Source organism: Rhinolophus sinicus, linkage group LG04 (genome assembly GCF_036562045.2).
Source record: "Rhinolophus sinicus isolate RSC01 linkage group LG04, ASM3656204v1, whole genome shotgun sequence".
Taxonomy (NCBI): Eukaryota; Metazoa; Chordata; class Mammalia; order Chiroptera; family Rhinolophidae; genus Rhinolophus; species Rhinolophus sinicus.
Genome location: NC_133754.1, coordinates 118,816,748 through 118,837,445, shown reverse-complemented (window position 1 = coordinate 118,837,445; position 20,698 = coordinate 118,816,748). Strand labels below are relative to the sequence as shown.

Genomic DNA, 20,698 nt, shown 5'->3' with positions numbered 1-20,698 from the left:
AACCTTGCATGGTCATTTGAACTTTGAGGAAGATCCAGAAGTCTCATGGTGCCAAATGTGATGAATAAGGTGAATGGGGACACACTGTCATGTTTTTATTGACAGAAATTGCCATACCAGAAGGAATGTGTGACATGAAGCATTGTCATGATGGAGGATGATTTATGGCACACTTTAAAACACACCTTCTCTCAACCGTAGCTCACACCCGACTGACTGCACCAAACAAGCTGAAACTTGTCACGCAGTGTTACTAAGGTTCGACGCACTGTTTCCCGTATTGAAGATTCCTATCTTTCTCTTGGATGGCACTTGGCAGCAGCATTCACTGAACTTATGAGCACAACAGAAAGCATGTGTGTCACACATCACTTCAGGTACAGCAATTTCTGTCAAATAAAAATATTATGGTGTGTCCTCATGAACCTTATTCACTGGATCTGGCACCGTGCAACTTCTGGCTCTTCCCCAAAATCAAAAGGTAAACATTTTGTATCGATTCAAGACTTCAAGGCAACCATGACAGGGCAACTAAAGACATTCATGAAAGAGAACTTCCAGAACTGCTTCAGAAAGTGGCAAGAATGATGGAATAAGTGTGTTTGAAGTGATGGGGAGTATTTTGAGGGGAATTAATGGGAATGTGTCTTTCACTGTAATATTTTTTTTTCATTTATGCATTCACAATATGTTTTGATCACACCTTGTATAGTCTAGAAAGTAAGACAATTTAAGAAGTGCTGAGCAACAGAAGAGATGAATACCAATTTCAGACAATAGGATAATATAGAATGCAGTGTTTCAGAAATAGTTGCCATCCCAATAAAAGACCTTCCTATCTTCTTCACCAAGCAATCTAAGGTGGCCCATGGCAAGGAGGGAGTTAAACTATGTGGTTGTGGTCTCCATTTGGTGACTAGTGAACTCCACGGTGTAGGACAGTTTGATTAACCTCTGTGGGCTTGAATTTCATTATTTGAAGATAAAACCCTAAATGGATAATAGTTTAAATATTTTTTAGGTATAAAAATCTATAACTGATTCCCACTCAAGAAAGAGCATGATTATACCTACAGTGGCTAATACAAGCCATCAGACATCTGCATAGAGTACACACACACACACACACACACACACACACACACATTTTCTTTAACCTTTTTTTTTTTTTAACTTTTAGAAAAAAATTATTTAAGTGTGTTTTTCAGCACCCATCAGCTCCAAGTCAAGTAGTTGTTCCAATCTAGTTGGGGAGGGTGCAGCTCCCAAGATCGAACCAGCAATCTTGTGGTTTAGAGCACCGCACTCTAACGGACTGAGCCAACAGGCTGCCCCCCCACACACAATTTTTATGATATCAAGTTAAAAGTGTCGTTTTCTTCATTGGATCCCAGAGGGTTCTTTCCCTATAGAAGTTCTAAGTTTGACATGTTTACATACTTACCAGAGCACATGTAAAATAAGTCCAGGGCTTGCATGTAAAGCTTGAATATTTCCCTTCATTATGCTATCAATCTAGTGGGCTTTGGAATATTGGTGGCTTCACTCAGAGATAGCGAACAAAATGGGATCTTTTCACTCAGAGCCCTTGCCTATGGGCTCATACTGAGCTCCAGCACCAAGAGTCTGCTGCTGGATGGCCTTTGAATATTGGTTTCCTGGTCTGAAGTCACTGGTTCGTCTCAATGGAGGGACGACTGGCTTTCCTCATCTATTCTGATACACATGGACAATACATACACACAACGCTCTACAGAGCTCACCAAAAAGAAGGAGCTCTAGTTCCACCCTTTACATTGCATTTCTGCTCTGCCCTTCAGATTTCCTGTCACTTTTATTGACATGGAGGAATGAATTTCAACTTTTCATTAAGGTTTCCTCTCTCTCGCTAATCTGCAGCCTCTCCTCAATCTGTCAGGCCTCACCTCACCATGAATGAAGTGGCTCTCTGCACACAAAGAGACAGACAATGTTAGTCTGTCTGACAAAGATTTGAAAGTTGGCACCAAACCTCTCTGTACACTACACTCCCTTCTTGCTACTAAGGATTCCCTTCTCTTTCCCTCAGCAATCAGTCACATTCCTTATTTCTCTCACTGTGGTGATAGTAACCAAAATCTTATATTTAGAAAAAAAGTAGATGCAATTTGCTATAATAAGATGTCACAATTTGATAGGCAATTTGATAGATAAAGGTTATATATATTTTCACATAGAACAACATCTTATTATGTAATAAATATATCTCTGATGGTGAAATTTTAAAGATCAAGTCCACGAGTATATTTTAGAGAACAGATGTTGCCTGCCTCTAATAAAAACGCTTTACAATAATAGTAATAATATCAAAGTAATAATAATGGCAACTATCATTTCATTCCTATAATATACCAAAGTGATTTGTAAATACATTACGTCATTCCCCTCCCCAACAATTTATGAGGCAAGTCCTCTTATTTCTCTCCTTTTACAACTGAGGAAATCAAGGATTGGAGATGTGGATGAGCTGTTAATGAGTAGTTGGGTAAAGAAGTTCAAACTCCATCATTCTGATTCTACAGCCCAACTGCACAACCACTACTCACTGCTTCCCAATATGACTAAACAGATTGATGGCTAAGATCATGTGGACTAGTTTAGATTAGATTAGTTAAATCAAACTAGATTGGCAGACAGATATCAGAGTCCCTTCCCAATTCTGACAATGATGTTTCTGAAAACACCTCTGGGAGTAGAATTTCCTCTTGAGAATCTCAAGACTTTATTATTTTTTAAAAATGCATTGGGGGACATCAAAGACAATAAGAAAATTAAGAAAACCTTTTTAAAAGGAGTATGCTAATGTTTATTAAAACATCAAAACAGCCCCCCAAATTAAAACAATATTTATCCACCTTAAGTTAGTATAAGGAATACTCTGCTCTTAATTTTCATTTACTAATCCTTGCTCAGCAAAAAAAAAAAAAAAATCAGTTTATGCCTCCATGAAGTTTGCTTCAGTCTACCACTGACATTCTTACAAAGTACCATTTCATGTGTGTCTGAAATACTTGTTTTAAAATTTGTGTAGTAACGAACCTGTTCTTGGTTGGACAGTCTTCAGATTGCTTAAAAGGCACAGGGAAAGAAGACCTGTATACTAGAATTTTGAAGAAGGACAACTGATATCATACATCACTATATATAGCTATACTACTAAACTATGAGATAGGAATCTATATATAGTAATATATATCACATGATAGTGAAAGACATGACATGGTTCATTATTATATAGAGAGGAGTCCTTTCCTTATTATCACAATGATGATTTCCTCTTTGCCTCAATTATTTGGGAGTAGACATATCTGAAGACATATTAATTAGCTGAGCAATGTTGTAGAAACATGGCTCATTTATCAGACATGGCAAGTTAAAGACTTGTGATATTAGGTAAAGGTTTATTGTCAGAGATAGTAAGAAGGGTTAGAAACAGGTGTGGGATTAGGGGTCTGTGAAGGTCAGTCAAAAAAGGATTGAATAGAGAAAAATAAGATGACAGGGATTTGCACAAAATATGTATATAATAAGTATTCACCCCCTCCAAAAAAATACGGATGGTGGATGGATAGAATAATGACTGGATGGGTGAAATGCTGAATGGATGGGTGAATAGAATGGAAAACTAGTGAATATTTCCAACTTTACAATTTTGCCAAGGATTGAATCAGGTATTACATTCGAATGCTATACTGCATTATGTTGTAGTTTTCTATCCATGAGTGAGGAAAATAAAAACATAATGTCCTCTAATCACTATCTGTGAAAAGCTATGGGCATATTTTGCTTCTTTCATACTCTGTTTCATATTGAGAAGTTTTAAAACATCATGAAAAGTACCAACCTTGAAAGTTGAATTCTGTTTTGCTCATCTCACCTAAAGAAAAATTTAAAAGACAGAAAAAATAAAAAAGAAAATTTAAGTGACAGCCAATTAAGGCAACACAATTAAAAGAACAAGTTATAAAAAAATCTTTTACCCATTTTTCCTTGACAAAGGAGGCACATTTAACTGTGGAGGGAGACATACCCTGATAAAACGTCTCCTTCTAAAGTGTATTTTAAATATTTTGTTCTTTTGTATCTTGTGATGGTTTGCTTTTTAAAATTCTTGGGGACGCAGCGATTATGGATGGCAATGAGTGGAGGTACAGATGTACTGTTTAATAACAATGATAAAACTAAATTATATCTAAGGAAAAATTATATAGGCAGCACTTAATAAACCCATGGAAATTTGCCATCATGCTAAGATTTTTCAATAAATTCTGAGAAGGGTATTTTAAGAGGCTATTATAATTTATTCTCAGGTTCCGTATTTCTACTCTTGAATGCTGATTAGAACACAGGCTTTTGCTTCTTCTTCCTCCTTGCTCCCCCAATAGTCTGTTGTCCCTTATGGACCCAGTGATTATTGTGTTGTTTATAATAACTGTTCTACATTCCTTATGGAAATTGTAATTAGGATGCTGAATATTCAAACTGCAAGCCACTTTTCTCAGGGAAATTGTAATTACGATAATGCATTATTTACCCAAGCAATGTTTTCTAGTCATTGTTCTGTGTGAGGAATGAGGAGGTCAGAGGAAAATACTGAAATACAACATCCTGTTGGGATCTCTGATACATGTTGTGGAAAGGCGTAATAATGATAGCTAATATTTGCTACGTGGCAGGCGTGACACAATCAGGCTGACATGGATGTGACATGCGTATATGTTATGTACAGGTATATGAATTATATGTGTTTCTCAGTTAACCTACATACTAACCCCATAAAGTAAACAATATTATCCTAATTTTATAAGACTCAAAGGGAGTAATTTACCTAATATCACAAAGCTAGTAAATAGTAGAGTCAAGGTTTAAACACAGGTCTGTCAAGCTTGAAAATATATTTATGAGCTCATTGTCAAATCCTCCATTTCAACTCACTGCCACCAGTGCACTTTTTGTGAATCGATTAAATCATACACTCTCTTTTCCAAAACCAGTGTTTTTTCAATCCCTAAAAAAACACTGTGTGGTCTGATCCCTGGCAGATAGACACTTGGCTGTGACCCTTATTCCTGTAATGGAATTCCTACCATTATCCTTGAGAATGAAATAAAACCTCTGTTCTAAGTGAAATTTGATGCCATCATTGTAGAAGGCAATTTGGCATTATTCATTAAGATTAAAATTGCCATGCTCTCTGAACTTCTAGATTTTAAGCTAGAAAAGTATTCATTGGGGCATTGTTTTACATAGTGAAGACCTACACAAGCAGCTCAAATGTTCACCAAATACTTTATGGTACACTAGAATACAATAGTATACTAAAGTTACTAAAAATCATGGGTTCATTACATGTGTCCTAGAAAAATACCCATGAAACACCATTCAGTTAAAACATCATGTTTTAAAACAGTATGCATAATATGATCCTGCTTTTGTTAAAATATATGCATTTTTATATAAATGTAATAGCTGGTTTTGCACAGATAAATGTCTAGGAGAATAGATACCAAATACTTAGAGTAGTTATCTTCTAGTTATAGGGTAAGAAAGGAACATTTCATCCATGATAAATGAATACTTGATGTGTGAAATGTTTATAACAATATGCTTTTTCCCCCTTTGTTCCTTCCTTCCTTCCTTCTCTCTTTCCTTCCTTCCTTCCTTCCTTCCTTCCTTCCTTCCTTCCTTCCTTCCTTCCTTCCTTCTTTCCTTCCTTCCTTCCTATTTCAATAGACAGAAAACAAATTTTTAAAAGTGTGAAGGAAATAATCAAGAACACCCAAAAATAAACACAAAAACTATACTATTTTAAAAAGAAACCAAACAACAACCAAATAAAATCCAAGGTCAATCACTGAAACATCTTATTAGGTGAGCCCCTAGGTAGGATGGGAAGGCATCTCTTCTGCCTGACGTACTTTCACTTTGCTAGATCTCTACAACCCAAGCAAGGATGGAAACCCTGTCCTTTCCTCCTTAGCTCAGCAGTATTTAGGATTTTTTCAATATTAAGAAGCCATGATTGAGCATCTACCATGTACAAATACTTTATAGACTTCTTTTTAAAACTCCCATAGCTCTGAAAGATAGGTATTTTCACTTCAATTTTATAAATGAGTCTCACAGAAGTAATTTATTTACCCATTTTTTCCAAATTGGCCTGTGTCTTTCTAGTTCTGCTAAGTTGGCAAATTGACCAGTCTTGATCAAAAAGAAACTAAGATTTTTAAAATTTGTTTTCAATTTAAAAAAATAAAACTCAGTAACTAGGGAAAACAAAAGTGGAAATTAAACAAGGAAGAACAAAAATATATAAATTAGTGAGCATCATTATATTTCTAATACCCTGCCCAAGAAGTTCCATTCTTCCCCTACTTTTCTTTCTTAAGCTTGAGAATAACCTCCCCTTCGTTTCTTACATGGAACCCGTATATCTCATTAGGCTACACAATATATATTTCTGTTTACCCACATGTGGAATGGTGATGAGCTGTCTGACCTGATAGCAACAGAGACCAGTGGTAAGCCATAGAGTCAGAACTACTTCTTGGGGAAATAAACCAGCCACGTGATGGAAAGCTGACTGTGACACTAGACTTATTCCACCTTACAAGAAGCAGTGATTCATTTTGCTTATAACTGGAACAAATTCCATATAAGGATTTGCTTACCTGCCTGCAGGCCTTATTCAGCACCATGATCTGAGGGCTTACAGAGTGCTTGAGTTTATCAATATATCACCTCAGACCTGGGAATACTTTGGACTTCAGCAGTGGGTGCATGCTATGGGACCCACTCATCCTGAAACCGACTGCATGACCCAAAAGCTGCTGGCCTGATAGACTGATGAAACAGACTGAAGTGACAACTTGGAGATGATACCCTGCCATGATGGGGTGCCACCTGGGTATGTGGTAAACACTCTAAATCAATGACCATTCTTCAGTACTACATTCCCAGTAGATAGAATACACAGGTCTAGAAACTAAGGGGAGGAAGTGGGAATGGCTGAACTTAGCATCTAAGAGAAGAATTTGTGCTTTTGGTTCCCACAAATTTAGGCTCTGTGCATCCAGAGATCCTGGTCTTCAGAGGGAGAATGCTTCCATGAAGGAACACAAAAGGAAGCTTATTAAACTTTAAGATGTGCCTTACATCCAGTCATTGTGGGCTCCTTGTGCCAGGAGACTGGTGCAAGGAGAAGGGTCCCCTACTGCCAGGAGTAATTGAATTATCACCAGGAGGAAGGGCTGCTGTCAAACAGTGGGGGCAGGAAGAATTTCCATTATTCAGGCGAGTTATAGGGAATTTCTTAGTCTATTTTTGATGATAAAGGGTCAAGTGCAGTAGCCCTGGCCTAAGAAGCAAATGGTGAAGAGGATTTCAGACCCCTCAGTAATGATCTGTGCCACCCCACAAGGTAAGCTGCATAGATCAGTAGAGATGCCAGCTGAGGATCTGGGAATTCTAGAATGGGTAGTAGAGAGAGAAGACGATAGAGAACGGTAGGTATCAGTTGTGGCATTGAGACTAGCTGCACTGGCAGGGGCTGTATTTCCATTAATCTAATTCTTAAAGGTCAAGAAAGGCGACTTACTAGAATCCTGAAGAAGCAGCTCCCAGATGGAATAAACTTATTATATGAAACAAGAAGAAACAAGTGTCACAAGGAGTGGAGATGCTAGATGCTGTGGGACATTACCCAGATCCTCTTTAGGACAAGGCACTCATTCCTCCAGCTGCCTAAAGTATTGGCTTCTAATGGTTCACAGCTGACTCCTCTGGGAATTTTCCTCCTTCCACCAGAGAACTGCCTTAACCAAGATTATTCACCCTCCCACAGCCAGCTCACATCTAACGGCTGATAAATGTGGGAGTACAAAGGCCAGGCACTCTTTTCTAGATTTCAGACGTCTATGAGAATACTGATCCCAAGCCACTCCTCAACAAACTTCCCGCACAAAAACCTCCATCTCAGAGTCTATTTCTCACCAAAAAATTGGCCTAAAGCAAGATTACCAAATTCAGAAGACATGAAGTGGAGAATTCAACACAGATATGACTGACTTTGAGTCCATACCACATCCATTATATCTTCCTATCTCCCATTAAGAACATTTTATTCTAATTTCCAACATATGATTTTTAGGCAGTAATAATCAATAATGGTATGTTTAAACCTATAGGTCAGAAAACATTCTTCAGTGTTATACAATAGCCGCAATTATACTGCCATTGGAGGATTAAACCACATTAACCTAGTGTATTTATACCTCTTGAAATCCAGACTGAGATAAATTCATATATATAGGAATATATATATTTATATATATACTGAGGGTGCCAAAAAATGTATACAACGGGACACTTTCATCAATGTTGCTCAAGCAGTAGTTCACCGTAATCAGAAGTATCTGGACCCTGATGGTAACCACTTTGAGCACCTCTTGTCATTGCAGAAGTCAAACGTGACTTGTATTCATCTTTTGTTAATGGTATATATTGAGTATTACAATTAATACAGTTTTTTCCTTTGCTAAAATGTGTAGACTTTTTTTGGCATCTTCTGTGTATGCATCTATATATACTATAAAATATATCTCAAGACTAATTTCAAAGTTAATTTGACCAAAATTCCTAATTATGCTAGCCTGTTTTCAATGAGCAAAATGATTCTTTGAATCACGACATTTTCTAGGAAACAAATGCAAGACTTTTCTGTTTCAGAAAACTTAAAAGATTAGTTACGGAACAAGGACTTACATTTTCTACCATAAATGTAAGGATTTTATCAGGCATGAAATGTAGTCAGAACAATTTATGGTCCAGTAAAATATTACTTCAGGCAGTCTATAACATCAGAACTTAGAAGTTACCTAATTCTATGCAATTTTGAGAGAATGCAGTTAGGATTTTATAAGCAGTGAACAGTGCAACTCCGTGGTCACCTTCTCTCTGTTGTCTCTTGTCTGGAAATCATTGTACCACTTCATGCTGTTCTATAAGAGATTCTGCATCACCAGTTCCTTTATTTCATTTATCAACTCTTAACTCTGGATCAATCATTATACTGTTTTATTTAAATGTATGTGGCACCATTGATTTATTCATGTTATCCCACCCCTATAGTCCATTAAGGGCTTAATCTGACAAATAAACACAGGTGTTAGATAAAATTCCTCTGACAGGAAACCGAGACAAGAAAATTCCAAGAAACCTATCTAACCTGGTCACAGTAAGGCAGAAAAATGGTTGCTACACATTATGGAAGAGCCTCCTCGCTTCAATTCTATCTTTTGTCTTCAGTTAGTGGACAAAAGGGTATTTACAAGATTTGAGGAGCGAGGTTTTAGTTTTGTTTTTGTTTCTTTTTTTAAGAAATTATCAAACATCAGAGGAATGTGAAAGGTTTCAGCTTGTGGAAACTGGAGTAGGAACCTCCCCACAGAAGATGCAGTATACATTCTGTGTGGAGGTGTGGGTCAATAAAGCAAAGCAAGGAGTATAGGAAATAAGTCAAATGAAACATGAAGCTAATTGATGGGACCTTCCACCAAGAAGTAGTAGGTTTTGCAAAGTATAATCTACTCAATAACCTTTAAGTCAAAGCTTCTTCCCGACCTCCAGAAACACCTTTACTAGACCATTGTTCACCTACTGGCAAAATTGTACAGTTGGGCTTTCTAAATGTATTCGGGGGGTCATTTATTATCCTTAAGCAGAGTCATTAACATGTAAACCTATAAACTTCAGAAAGAGCACAACATAGATTTATATCAGTTTATTCATCATTAAAGTGGGGTTGTGAAAGATACAAAGATATACACAACTTAGTCACAAGGCGCTTACCTTGACTGATAACGCCAGTGCATCTGGCATCAGTAAATGGCTCACCAGTGTCTAGGGAGTACTATCCTTGTATTCAGGTAAAAGAGTCAATTTTTGCCCATGACACCCAGAACTGGTGCAGCCAAGTGACTGTAACATGGCATACTACCTTTAACATCACAATGGTATGTAGTACCAAAAAGTAGACTGAAAAACAGAGACTTATATATATGGCATGGGATTAACTTTAAAACACGTTTCTCTTCAGTACTAATCTTATCAGAGTGGAAAACGATGTAAGAATTTTACTTTGATGTATTTTTAAAGAATATTAAAGAATGTTTTAATTTATATAACAGAGAGGGGTTGGGCAATGTCATAATTTGTAGGGAAATTTCGAAGGAACTGGTGTTAGCATGGAGCCAGAGTAATGGTTTGGAGAAGAGAAGACAGTTATAGGAATTACTGAGATAGGTAATTGCAAGAGGGTACGGCAGATTTGTTTCAGGTTTGTTCGGTGGGATCCTATTGACAGGGCTGGCTAGGGTGGCCTGGGTTAACTATGAAATCATGCATTTCCACCACTTCGGAGAAGCACAGTGGTATGGGTTAAAAAGCACTGGAGGAGGAATTCAGCGGTGATTTGTTTCTGGGTAACATTTTTACTAGCTCCAACTGGTTACCTGTTTCTGGGTAATAGTCTTCTTTGACTTGAGTTACCAGTTAAGAATCAAGAGGCAAGCTAGGATAGAAAGCTTGTACAACGGGAGGTAGTTCAATCAAGGAGAGCTGATAGGGGGAATCCAAGCGAGCGTCCCTGAAGGGGAACCAAAAGGAATATTTGGAAAGACAAGGCTTAAAAGGAAAGACAAATGAGAAGGAATGGAATCACATATGGGTCAGAACCAACTGCCAGGGAACATATGGAAACCAGGAACACAATGATATTATCTTGGACAAGTGAGGAAGAGCCTAGATATTATATGGGACAGTACAAAATGTGAAATTTGTGTTGACTGTTTAGGAATCACATGGTGCATTGTGTGGCCTGGTGTCAAGACAGACTATGCCAAAGGGATGGGTCCCTTTTTCTCACTATGGGGTCTCCAGTGCCTGGTACAGTAACCGACACATGTAAGCAGTCAATAAACATCTTAGAATGAGTGAACGAGTACATGCATGGATAGATGACATAAAGGGGATAGAACTGGATGGGACAACAATAACAAACAACTGAGTGATGAACTAAAGATAACATGGTGCATTGGATGAGAATCATTATAGGCATTCTGCTGTTTTTAAACTGGTGCTTGATATCATTTCATCTTGTAAAATAAAGTAAGAAAGGAATAGAATGAAAACTATGAGAGTCTATACTTGGTCCCTACCCCTGTTCCCCTATAGAACAGTTTAGATAAGAGTGTAGAGCTGAAGTATGACTCATGGATCAACAGGAGATGTGACGTGTCTCCCCTTCACAATATTATGATAAAGTAATGCTATCTTATGCTTTATTATTATACCTGAAGTATATAGGGGAAATTAGGAAGTGAACTTGCTTTACTTTTTAGTGTTCATATCAATATGGAGCATTGCTTTTTGTTTTTAATACCAGATTTTATGAGAGCCACAGATAAACAGAACATAATTTGGGAGAAAGGCTAAGTTAGTGAAGAAACTCAAAATGATATAAGGAATGGCTGAAGGAATTAAACATGATAAGAGGAAGCATGAAAATTGTTTTAGAATGTCTGAATAAGTATAAAAAATTAGCTAGAGAGATCTGAGGCACCATGAGGAAGAATACTAAAAACTATCTCAAGATGGCTTGTGTTGCCTTAAGACAGTAGCTGGCAAACTACAGGCTGTCAAATCCAGCCATGCTTTTTTATGTTCTTTATTTATTGTTTATGTCTGCTTTCCTGCTATAATAGCAGAGTTGAGTAGTTTTGAGACAGACCATGCAGCCCACAAATATATTTACTACATGATCAGTTATAGAAAAAATTTGCTAACCCCTGCCTTAAGAGACAATCATTCATTCATTCATTCATCCATTCATTCATTTACTCATTCATTTAGCAAACATGTTCACAATGTTCCTAAAATGTACCAGACATTGGCAATACATAGATAAAATACAGTCTTTACCTTAACTTAGGTATCAATTCCCCTGTCACCAGACATAGACTAGGTAACGATTAACACAGCATATCTTAAAGGGGAGTAAATCATGAAATAAATTCTTAGACTCAATGACTTCAAAGTGTTCTTTCAACTGCAAGATTCTCTAAAAGGGGAAAGTTCATGGAGGAAAAGTGCTTGAAAAACTAGTAAATGGAAACAGATGTAGAAGTAGGAAAGGGTTCCTTCAGTTATGGAGCAAAGTCAAGGTGAGTGATCAGAGAACAAAGACTAGTCAAGTTGGCTATGTATATATATATATATATGGTAGGAATGAGGAAGTATAAAGGAGGTATGTCTGGAAACCATATTATGAAGAGTATTCTATATCATAATATTTTCCAGGTTTTTTCATATAATAGGAATCTATGATGTCCTTTTTTAAAGAGATAGTATAAACAAAACAGAATTCTGGGAAGATCAGTTTGATAGCTCTGTGGAGGATGAATTAGATATGAAAAAAGGAAATAGTTGTAATGCATCCTTAAAATAACAAGAGCATGAACTGCTAAGGATTGGATGGGAAGAGAGAAGCAGAAATGAATGTGCATATCACATGCATGAGACACACTGGATCCACGGCAACTTAGGCTCTTTAGGAAGAAGAAGGAGTAAAGGCAGGGTGTGATTGGAGCCCGCCCCTGAATGTGCATTTCTTTAGAGGGCCGAGGGCTTCCTCTCTACTGGGCCCAAAAGAACATGGTAAACTCCATTCTGATTTGAGTCACTACCCAAGGAAATCCAACACTGGTGGGTAGAAAGTGGTATCCTTTCGAACAGGATCCCTCACAGTGATTATTGCTATACAGCATGGTGTCTGGACTCTCTGAGTGGAAGCCATTAACTTTTTTCAAGGCCCTCGTTAGAGTAACAATTGAGAAGTGGATTGCATCAAGTCTGGAAGGAAAATATTGAGCAAAACAACCAGAAATTCCATGCTAGAGTTTTGATTAACGTAGTAGAAATAGCAAAACTATGTGTCTGTGGGTATTTGGGTGCTAAGGGCAGCAAGAATTATTCCAGGCCCCACTGGTTGGTCCATATACTGTGTAATTTGGAACTGAGCGTGGCTATGCATGAAGGTAGCAAATCTCAGGGACTACAGGCACTTCCCATGGAATAATTAGAACTATTTTTGTGGAAATTCCAAATGTGTCCTGTGCAATTTGGGCTGGAACGTACATGCATACATATCAAATATAAAATATGTCTGAATGGGCATCATCAAGAAGAAAAAGAGGCAACAATCTTTTCAGAGGTCAGCTCTTCAAAAGCCCCTCATTATTTTTAGTCTATAATTGTGGTATTAAAAGAAAACATTCCTCCTCTGCTCAGTCTACCCAATTGTGTCTGATGGAGGCATTTAGCTTGGAGAAAGTTGGTCATATATTGACAGCTGAGGAAATCACGCAAGTGGCCATTTATGTTGTACAGAGAAGCTCAAAGCTGAAAATTTTGGGAAGATTTTTGGCCAGATAGTTACAATGCTGCCCAGTTGGGTCAATAGTTTTAGGCCATCATTCAAATGTGTATTTTTAATTTTCCATTTTACTGTTTATACTAATATATCCACAGATGTCTGCATACTTTTGGTGTGCATAGTGAGCCTATCACACTGAATACACGCAATGGAAAAAGCAGAGTCTTTGGATTCATATGTACCTAAAAGATCCTAGAGTTACTATTTATTCACAGGGAACTATTGGGCTATTTCCTTAACCTCTATGAGCCTCAGTTTCTTTGTCTATAAAGTGGGGTAATTATACCTACCTCAAGTTTTCATTTGAAGATCAGTGAGATACTATACAGATAGTGCTTGGTATTTATTAGTCACAAAATTAATATCAGTTCCATTCCTTCTTTCATACTGTTTTGATTATCTCAGCCAGTTGTATTTATCATCAGGGATATTCAAAATAGGAAATCATTGTTAGAACATCTCAAATGTCTAGGATTCAGATAAACATGTTCTCACACGGAATGATTCACATGGAAAGATTCAGGTGTAAAAACTCACTGAATACGTCTGTGAAACAGTCACATCAATAAATTACGTATTAAATGAGTTTAGCTAACTACCTACAACATATAATGGACCATTAATAGGTGTTTGTTTATATTAAGGACAGATCATACCCGCAGGGAGAGTTAGCTGAATACCAACCCAGTGATACACTTTATGCTTCCTATGGTGTACATCAGCAACATTTAGAACAACGTCTTAAATCTCACGGGGCTCATTCACATGCAATCTGCAGTTTTTCAATACCTAAAACCCATATGTAGTGATATTACAATGAAGTTCTACAGGCCACACTGTACATTTCAATGGAAAGCGTTAAAGGATAATGGATACTTGTGCTCGTTTTAGACAGCCTCAGCATGGCTCTTCAACTTGCTGTGTGGGCCTCTGGCACGTTACTTAACCCCGTGCCTCATTTTCCTGAACTGTAAAATGGAGATGGCAATAAAAAGTATCTACCTCGCTGGGCTATTGAGGATTAAATGAGTAAAACACTGGATATATTTGTGTCACCAAATAAATACTACCGTGATTTTTTCACACATTTTTTTCAAACAAGATTTGTGGAGACTTATGACATACATAACAATTAGAACAAAAAGGACAAAAAGAATAGGAATCCTATGGTAAAAGGTGGTAATTATTTAGGCAGTCCCCCTCTACTATGCTAGATAGCTGACCTTCCTCAAGCCCAATCCAGACCCAAGTGCCCTGACTAATCCTTCATTTGTATCACATTACCTATAAAACGAAGATGATTTACACTAGCACACATTTGAGGCCCTTCCTGGTTGGCCTCTTTCCACCTTGCACTCAGCACTCACCCTTTCATTGCTAAAGTTGAAATGCTATGGATATCCAGTCTTTTCTTCTACACAAGATCCTAGATTTCTTCTCTGCCTCTTGTCTTTATATATAGTCCCTTCTCCACCTGAAATGCTTTCTCCTCCATTCCTTAATCTCCCATGAATGGCCACAGACTATGAAAAGGCTTAAGAAAGGAAGTCTGCAGAATTTTTGGAATAAGTTCTCCCCCCAAACCAACATGTTCAAAGCAGTAGAGACTAATGGGGAGGTCTGTGGATTCCAGAGTGTGGGAAGTCAAGCTGTTCAGGGGACCCCACGTAGGAAGGAAGCGCACTATATAGAACATATCCCAGTACATGAAGCCATTAACACAGCCAGGAATTTGGGGGTGAAAGAAAAGAGGGGTTCGTTGCCTTCAAGCTCCAACTACTAAATTAACATTGTATGTTGACTTATGCTAATGACACTTAGTAATGTTATTCTCTGTAAGAGCATCTGTACAATATTTCAGATATTCCCAGAGGTGCATGGAGAGAGGGAATAAATCAACCAGATAATATTGTGTGAAATTAATTAAACAGGGACTTTAATATAAAGAAGCTCTGAATTGGAAAATACATCTGTTTTATATAAGCATTTCCTTGCACTTCACCTGCAGTGTTTAGGTTTGTCTAGAATTCTTGTGGTAAAATAATTTGGAGTAGAAAACTTATGATCTTATGCTAATGCATAAAATAAGGTTATAAAGCTTGAGGGCATATTTAAACCTATGAAAGCCCTTTTATAGTATATTTTTATATTCACTATAATAAAATATTACACAATGTAACATATGTGGACTTTACAAATATTGAATTAGTGGCAATGAGTACTATACTACTGATATCTATTGCAAACTGTAGTTAATCTAAAAGTATTTAGATAATTAGTAATTTTTAACATTGTAATAAGCAAACCCACTGTCAAAACAAAAACCAGGAAATTGTCAGTGTACTCTCTCTCCCTCAACCCCAAACACATGAACCCATCTCCTCAGGCAGCCAGCATTCTGAATTCCGCATTTCTCATTTCCTTTGACTTCCATTTTAAATAGTCTTACAGCATCTACAAGAATTCATGTAAAAAGCTGTATTTCCAGAGGATGCCAAAAATGTATACACATTGTAAGAAAGGAATGCGTTCCTCAGTCACATCTTCTGGTATTATACTTCCAGACTTTCAATTTTGTATTAGTTTACATCTGTTTTCTCTTTTTCCTGCTGTTAGCAATTCTTAAAACAATAGTTTTGAACAAAGAATAAAATAACTTTAAAACACTGTAAATTACTTGCAACATTTCCAAAGATTGATTGATTTTCTAATTGAAATACTTTATGCAAAATGTTCCCAGTGAGGGTCTTTGGCAAAGTTTCAGAGGTTTTATATGGTAAAGAATACCCTGTCCTCATATTTAAATAACGGTTACCTGGGGGAAGGTCCAAGATGGCAGGTTAGGTAAATACCATGCCTGCTGCTTCCCAGGATCACACTAAAGTTATAACTAAATTATAGAACAATCAAACTCAAGAAATATTTGAAGACCAGCTGAACAGAACCCCTATAACTAAGGTCATAAGGAAGAGGCCACATGGAGACTGGTAGGAGGGGCATATGCGAAACAGGCTGACCCCAAACCTACAGATAGTGGTTGAACACTGGGAGGGACACCTCAGGGGTGGAGGTCACCACAGAAAAGGAAGGGGTGCCAGCCCCACACTAGGCTCCCCAGCCCAGAGGTCTTGTGCTGGGAAGAGGGGTCCCCACAACATCTGGCTGTGAAAATCAGTGAGGACTGTGTCCAGCTATAAACCCAGACATCCTATTAAAGGGCCCATACACAGAGTCCTTGCTTGCAAACACTCTCTTGGTCTCTGGTGGAGGCGTGGCAACTCAAGAGGTGTCAGAGGCATACAGGGGAAGACTGATTTGTGTGGTTTTGTAATGCGGGCTGGAGGGAAAGGAGCCACTGTCCCTGTGTGGTGCCCATCTCACATGTTGCCTACAAGAGAGTGCTATCTTTCCTATGTTGCACCCTCTCCCAAAGCGTCAACTCTGAGACCACACTGGTCTGGTAAAATCTGTGTGTGGGCAGCACCTTGGTGATGCCCTGGGCCCCCACCCCATCCAGATAGTGCTGCGTCGCCAGAGACACTCTCGGTTCCTGAGCAGCCGGCCCTGCCTCACGAGCTGCAGAAGACTTTTACAGCAGTGGATGGCTCATGGAGGCTTGGGGAACTTTTGGTGGCAGGCAGTCAGCCACAGCTTGGGCTACAGCCTCTCTTGGGCAGATTTCAGGGATCTGTGGGCCCAAGGTGAAGGTGGCTGGCCATGGTATTTTCAGAACATTTGTGAAGTGGCCACAGGCCCAGCACTAATGTAAGAACGGAATCTGCATTAACTTTGTAAAAAAAACATTGCCCACATCCCGTGACTCCCTGAAACCTCACACTGTCTAGCTAGTGCTGGATTGCCTGGGACACTCTCAACATCGGCCATGTACCTAAGGAGGCTCTTTCAACAGCAGAGTCTTACAGACAGCTGGCAGGTAGCAACAGTCCTATGTGTCCCTGGGCCTTTTGTTAAGCATCCCAGACCCAATACTGGGGGCAGGTAGTCTCGGTTCACGGTGAGGCCAGCACCACATGCCTCCAGGTCCAGGACAGGCAGCAATCAACTGCATGTAGCTTTGTAGCTCCTATGAGGTGGCCCTGGGCCAGTTACAGGCAAGGCTGAAATTGGCCTGCATGGGAGCCCCTTCTTAGAGACACCAGAACAACATACCCAGAGACCAACTTCAGACCACACTAGAGCACAAATCAATTATCTCCATAAGCAGCACACACAAATGGTGGTCTTCACAGGAACAAGAGCCCACTTGGGTGAATGCCCCTATCAGGGGTCAGCCTCACACAGCAACTCATACACTGTGGGCTTAGTGAATCCTCATAGTCAGTTAGCATAAGAGTCAATCCCATGCACTGAAGTACCAAAAGCAATTAAGGCTTGGCTACAACAGGATAATACACACAACACACACAAGGGACACTTCTGGAACCCACAGACAGGAGATCAGGGAGACTGTGCCACTGGACCATACAGAACACATACTAATTAAAGCTACTCAGCAAAGACTGACAGACATAGAAGATCTATGTAATACACAGAAGCAAACACAGAGAGGCAGCCAGAATGAGGAAAAAAAGAAACATGTACCAAATAAAAGAAAAGGAGAAACCTCCAGAAATAGAACTAAATGAAACAGAGGCAATCAACATACCAGAGACAGAGTTTAAAACATTGGTTATAAGAATGCTTAAGAAACTTAGTGAGAAGTTCAACAAAGAGCTAGAAGCATAAGGAAGGACATAGAAACCATTAAAAAAGGAACTAGTCAGAAATAAAAAATACAAAACTGAAATGAAGAATGCACTAGAAGGAATCAACAGCAGACTAGATGAAGCAGAGGATGGAATCAGCTATGATATAGAAGACAAGGTGGCAGAACACCAAATCAGAACAGGAAAAAAAAAATCCCCCCAAAATAGATTGTTTAAGGGGCCTCTGGACAACATCGAGCATAACAACATTCACATCATAGAAGTATCAGAAGGAAAAAAGAGGGAACAAGGGATCGAGAACCTATTTGAAGAAATGATGACTGAAAACTTTCTTAACCTGGTGAAGGAAATAGACATAGATGCCCAGAAAGCACAGAGAGCTAAAACAAGATGAATCTATGGCCCATGCCAAGACACATTATAATCTAAATGGCAAAGGTTAGAGACAAAGAGAAAATCCTAAAAGCAGCAAGAAAAAGACAGCTAGCTACTTCCAAGGGAGTCCCCATATCACCTGCTTTCGCAAAAGAAACTTTGCAGGCCAGAAGGGACTGGCAGAAAATATTCAAAGTGGTGAAAAGCAACGGCCTACAACCAAGACTATTCTATCCAGCAAGGCTATCATTTAAAATTGAAGGAGAGATAAAGACCTTCCCAGACAAGAAAAAGCTAAAGGAATTCATTACTACAAAGCCAGTTTTACAAATGTTAAAAGGACTTCTTTAAGAAGTGGGCAAACAAACAAAAGAAAATCAATGTTATGAATAATAAAATAGCAATAACTGTGTATCTATCAATAATCATTATAAATGTAAATGGATTAAATGCTCCAATCAAAAGACATATTTTAGCTGAAGGATAAGAAAACAAGACCCATTCATATGCTGTCTCCAAAATACCCATCTCAGACTGAAAGACACACATAGACTGAAAATAAAGGGATGGATATTTGTTTTTATTTGTGTGAAAAAGATATTTGTGTGAAAAAGATATTGTCTTGTTTTTATTTGTGTGAAAAAGATATTTCACACAAATAAAAACAAGAAAAAATAGACTTTAAAACAAAGACTATAATAACAGACAATGAAGAACACTGCATAATAATAAAGTGATCAATCCAACAAATGGACATAACGCTGATAAACATTTATGTTCTAGAACATAGGAACACCTAAATATATAAAACATATATTGACTGACATAAAGGCAGAGATTGACAGTAACACAATCATAGAAGGGGACTTTAGCACCTCACTGACACCAATGGACAGCTCTTCCAGATAGAAAATCAACAAAGAAACAGAGGTCTTAAAAGACGCACTGGACTCTATGGATTTAATTGACATTTTTAGAACATTTCACCACAAAGCAGCAGAATACACATTTTTTTTTTCAAGTGCAAATGGAATATTTTCCAAGATAGACCACATGTTAGGCCACAAAACAAGTCTCAGTACATTTCAGAAGATTGAAATCACATCAATCAAGTATCTTCTCTGACCACAATAGTATGAAACTTGAAACCAATTATAAGAAAAAAAACCTGAAAAACACACGAACATATGGAGGCTAAATAACATGCTACTAAATAATGAATGGTTAGCAATGAGGTCAAGGAAAAAATACAAAGAAACCTTGAGACAAACAAAAATGAAAACACAATGACCCAACGTCTATGGGAGACAGTGACAGCAGTCCTAAAGGGGAAATTCATAACAAGGCAGGCCTAACTGAAGAAACAAGGAAAATCTCAAACCAACAGTCTAACTTTACACCTAAGGGAAGTGGAATGAGAACAACAAACAAAGCTCAAAGTGAGTACAAGAAGGAAATAATAAAGGTCAGAGTAAAAATTAACAAAATAGAGTCTACATTTTTTTTCAAATCAATGAAACCAAGAGCTGATTTTTTGAAAACATACATGAAATTGACAAAACATTAAACAGACTCATCAAGGAAAAAAGAGAGGACCTATATAAATAAAATCAGAAATGCTGCAAGAGATGTGACAACGGACACCACAGAAAAAATACAAAAAAAAAAAAAAAAAAAAAAAAGAAAGAAAATACTATGAGCAACTATAGACCAACAAATTGGACAATCTGGAAGAAATGAATAAATTCCTAGTAGGTTACAATCCTCCAAGGCTGAATCAAGAAGAAACAGAAAATCTGAACTGGCCAGTTACTACTAATAAAATCAAATCAGGAATCAACAAGCTCCCAACAAACAAAAATCCTGGACCGGATGACTTCACAGGTAAATTTTACCAAACATTCTAAAAAGAATTAACACCTATTCTTCTCAAACTATTCCAAAAAAACTGAAGAGGATAGAAGGCTCCCAAATTTATTTTGAGGCCACCATTACCATGATTCCAAAGCCAGAAAAAGACATTACAAAAAAATAAATCTATAGGCCGATATTCGTGATGAACATA

General features: G+C 37.9%; 1 protein-coding gene across 4 annotated transcripts in view; it reads right to left on the bottom strand.

The window, feature by feature from the left end:
• The window catches only part of LINGO2 (leucine rich repeat and Ig domain containing 2), a 1,139,090-nt gene that overhangs the window by 363,186 nt on the left and 755,206 nt on the right, over window positions 1-20,698 (bottom strand). For 3 of the 4 annotated variants that reach the window (XM_074330289.1, XM_019736291.2, XM_074330290.1), the window contains exon 5: window positions 3,884-3,916. The exons of the other annotated variant lie outside the window; for it this stretch is intronic. The gene's annotated coding sequence lies outside the window, so the exon portion shown is untranslated. The remainder of the gene's footprint in view (window positions 1-3,883; window positions 3,917-20,698) is intronic. 4 annotated transcript variants of the gene reach the window in all.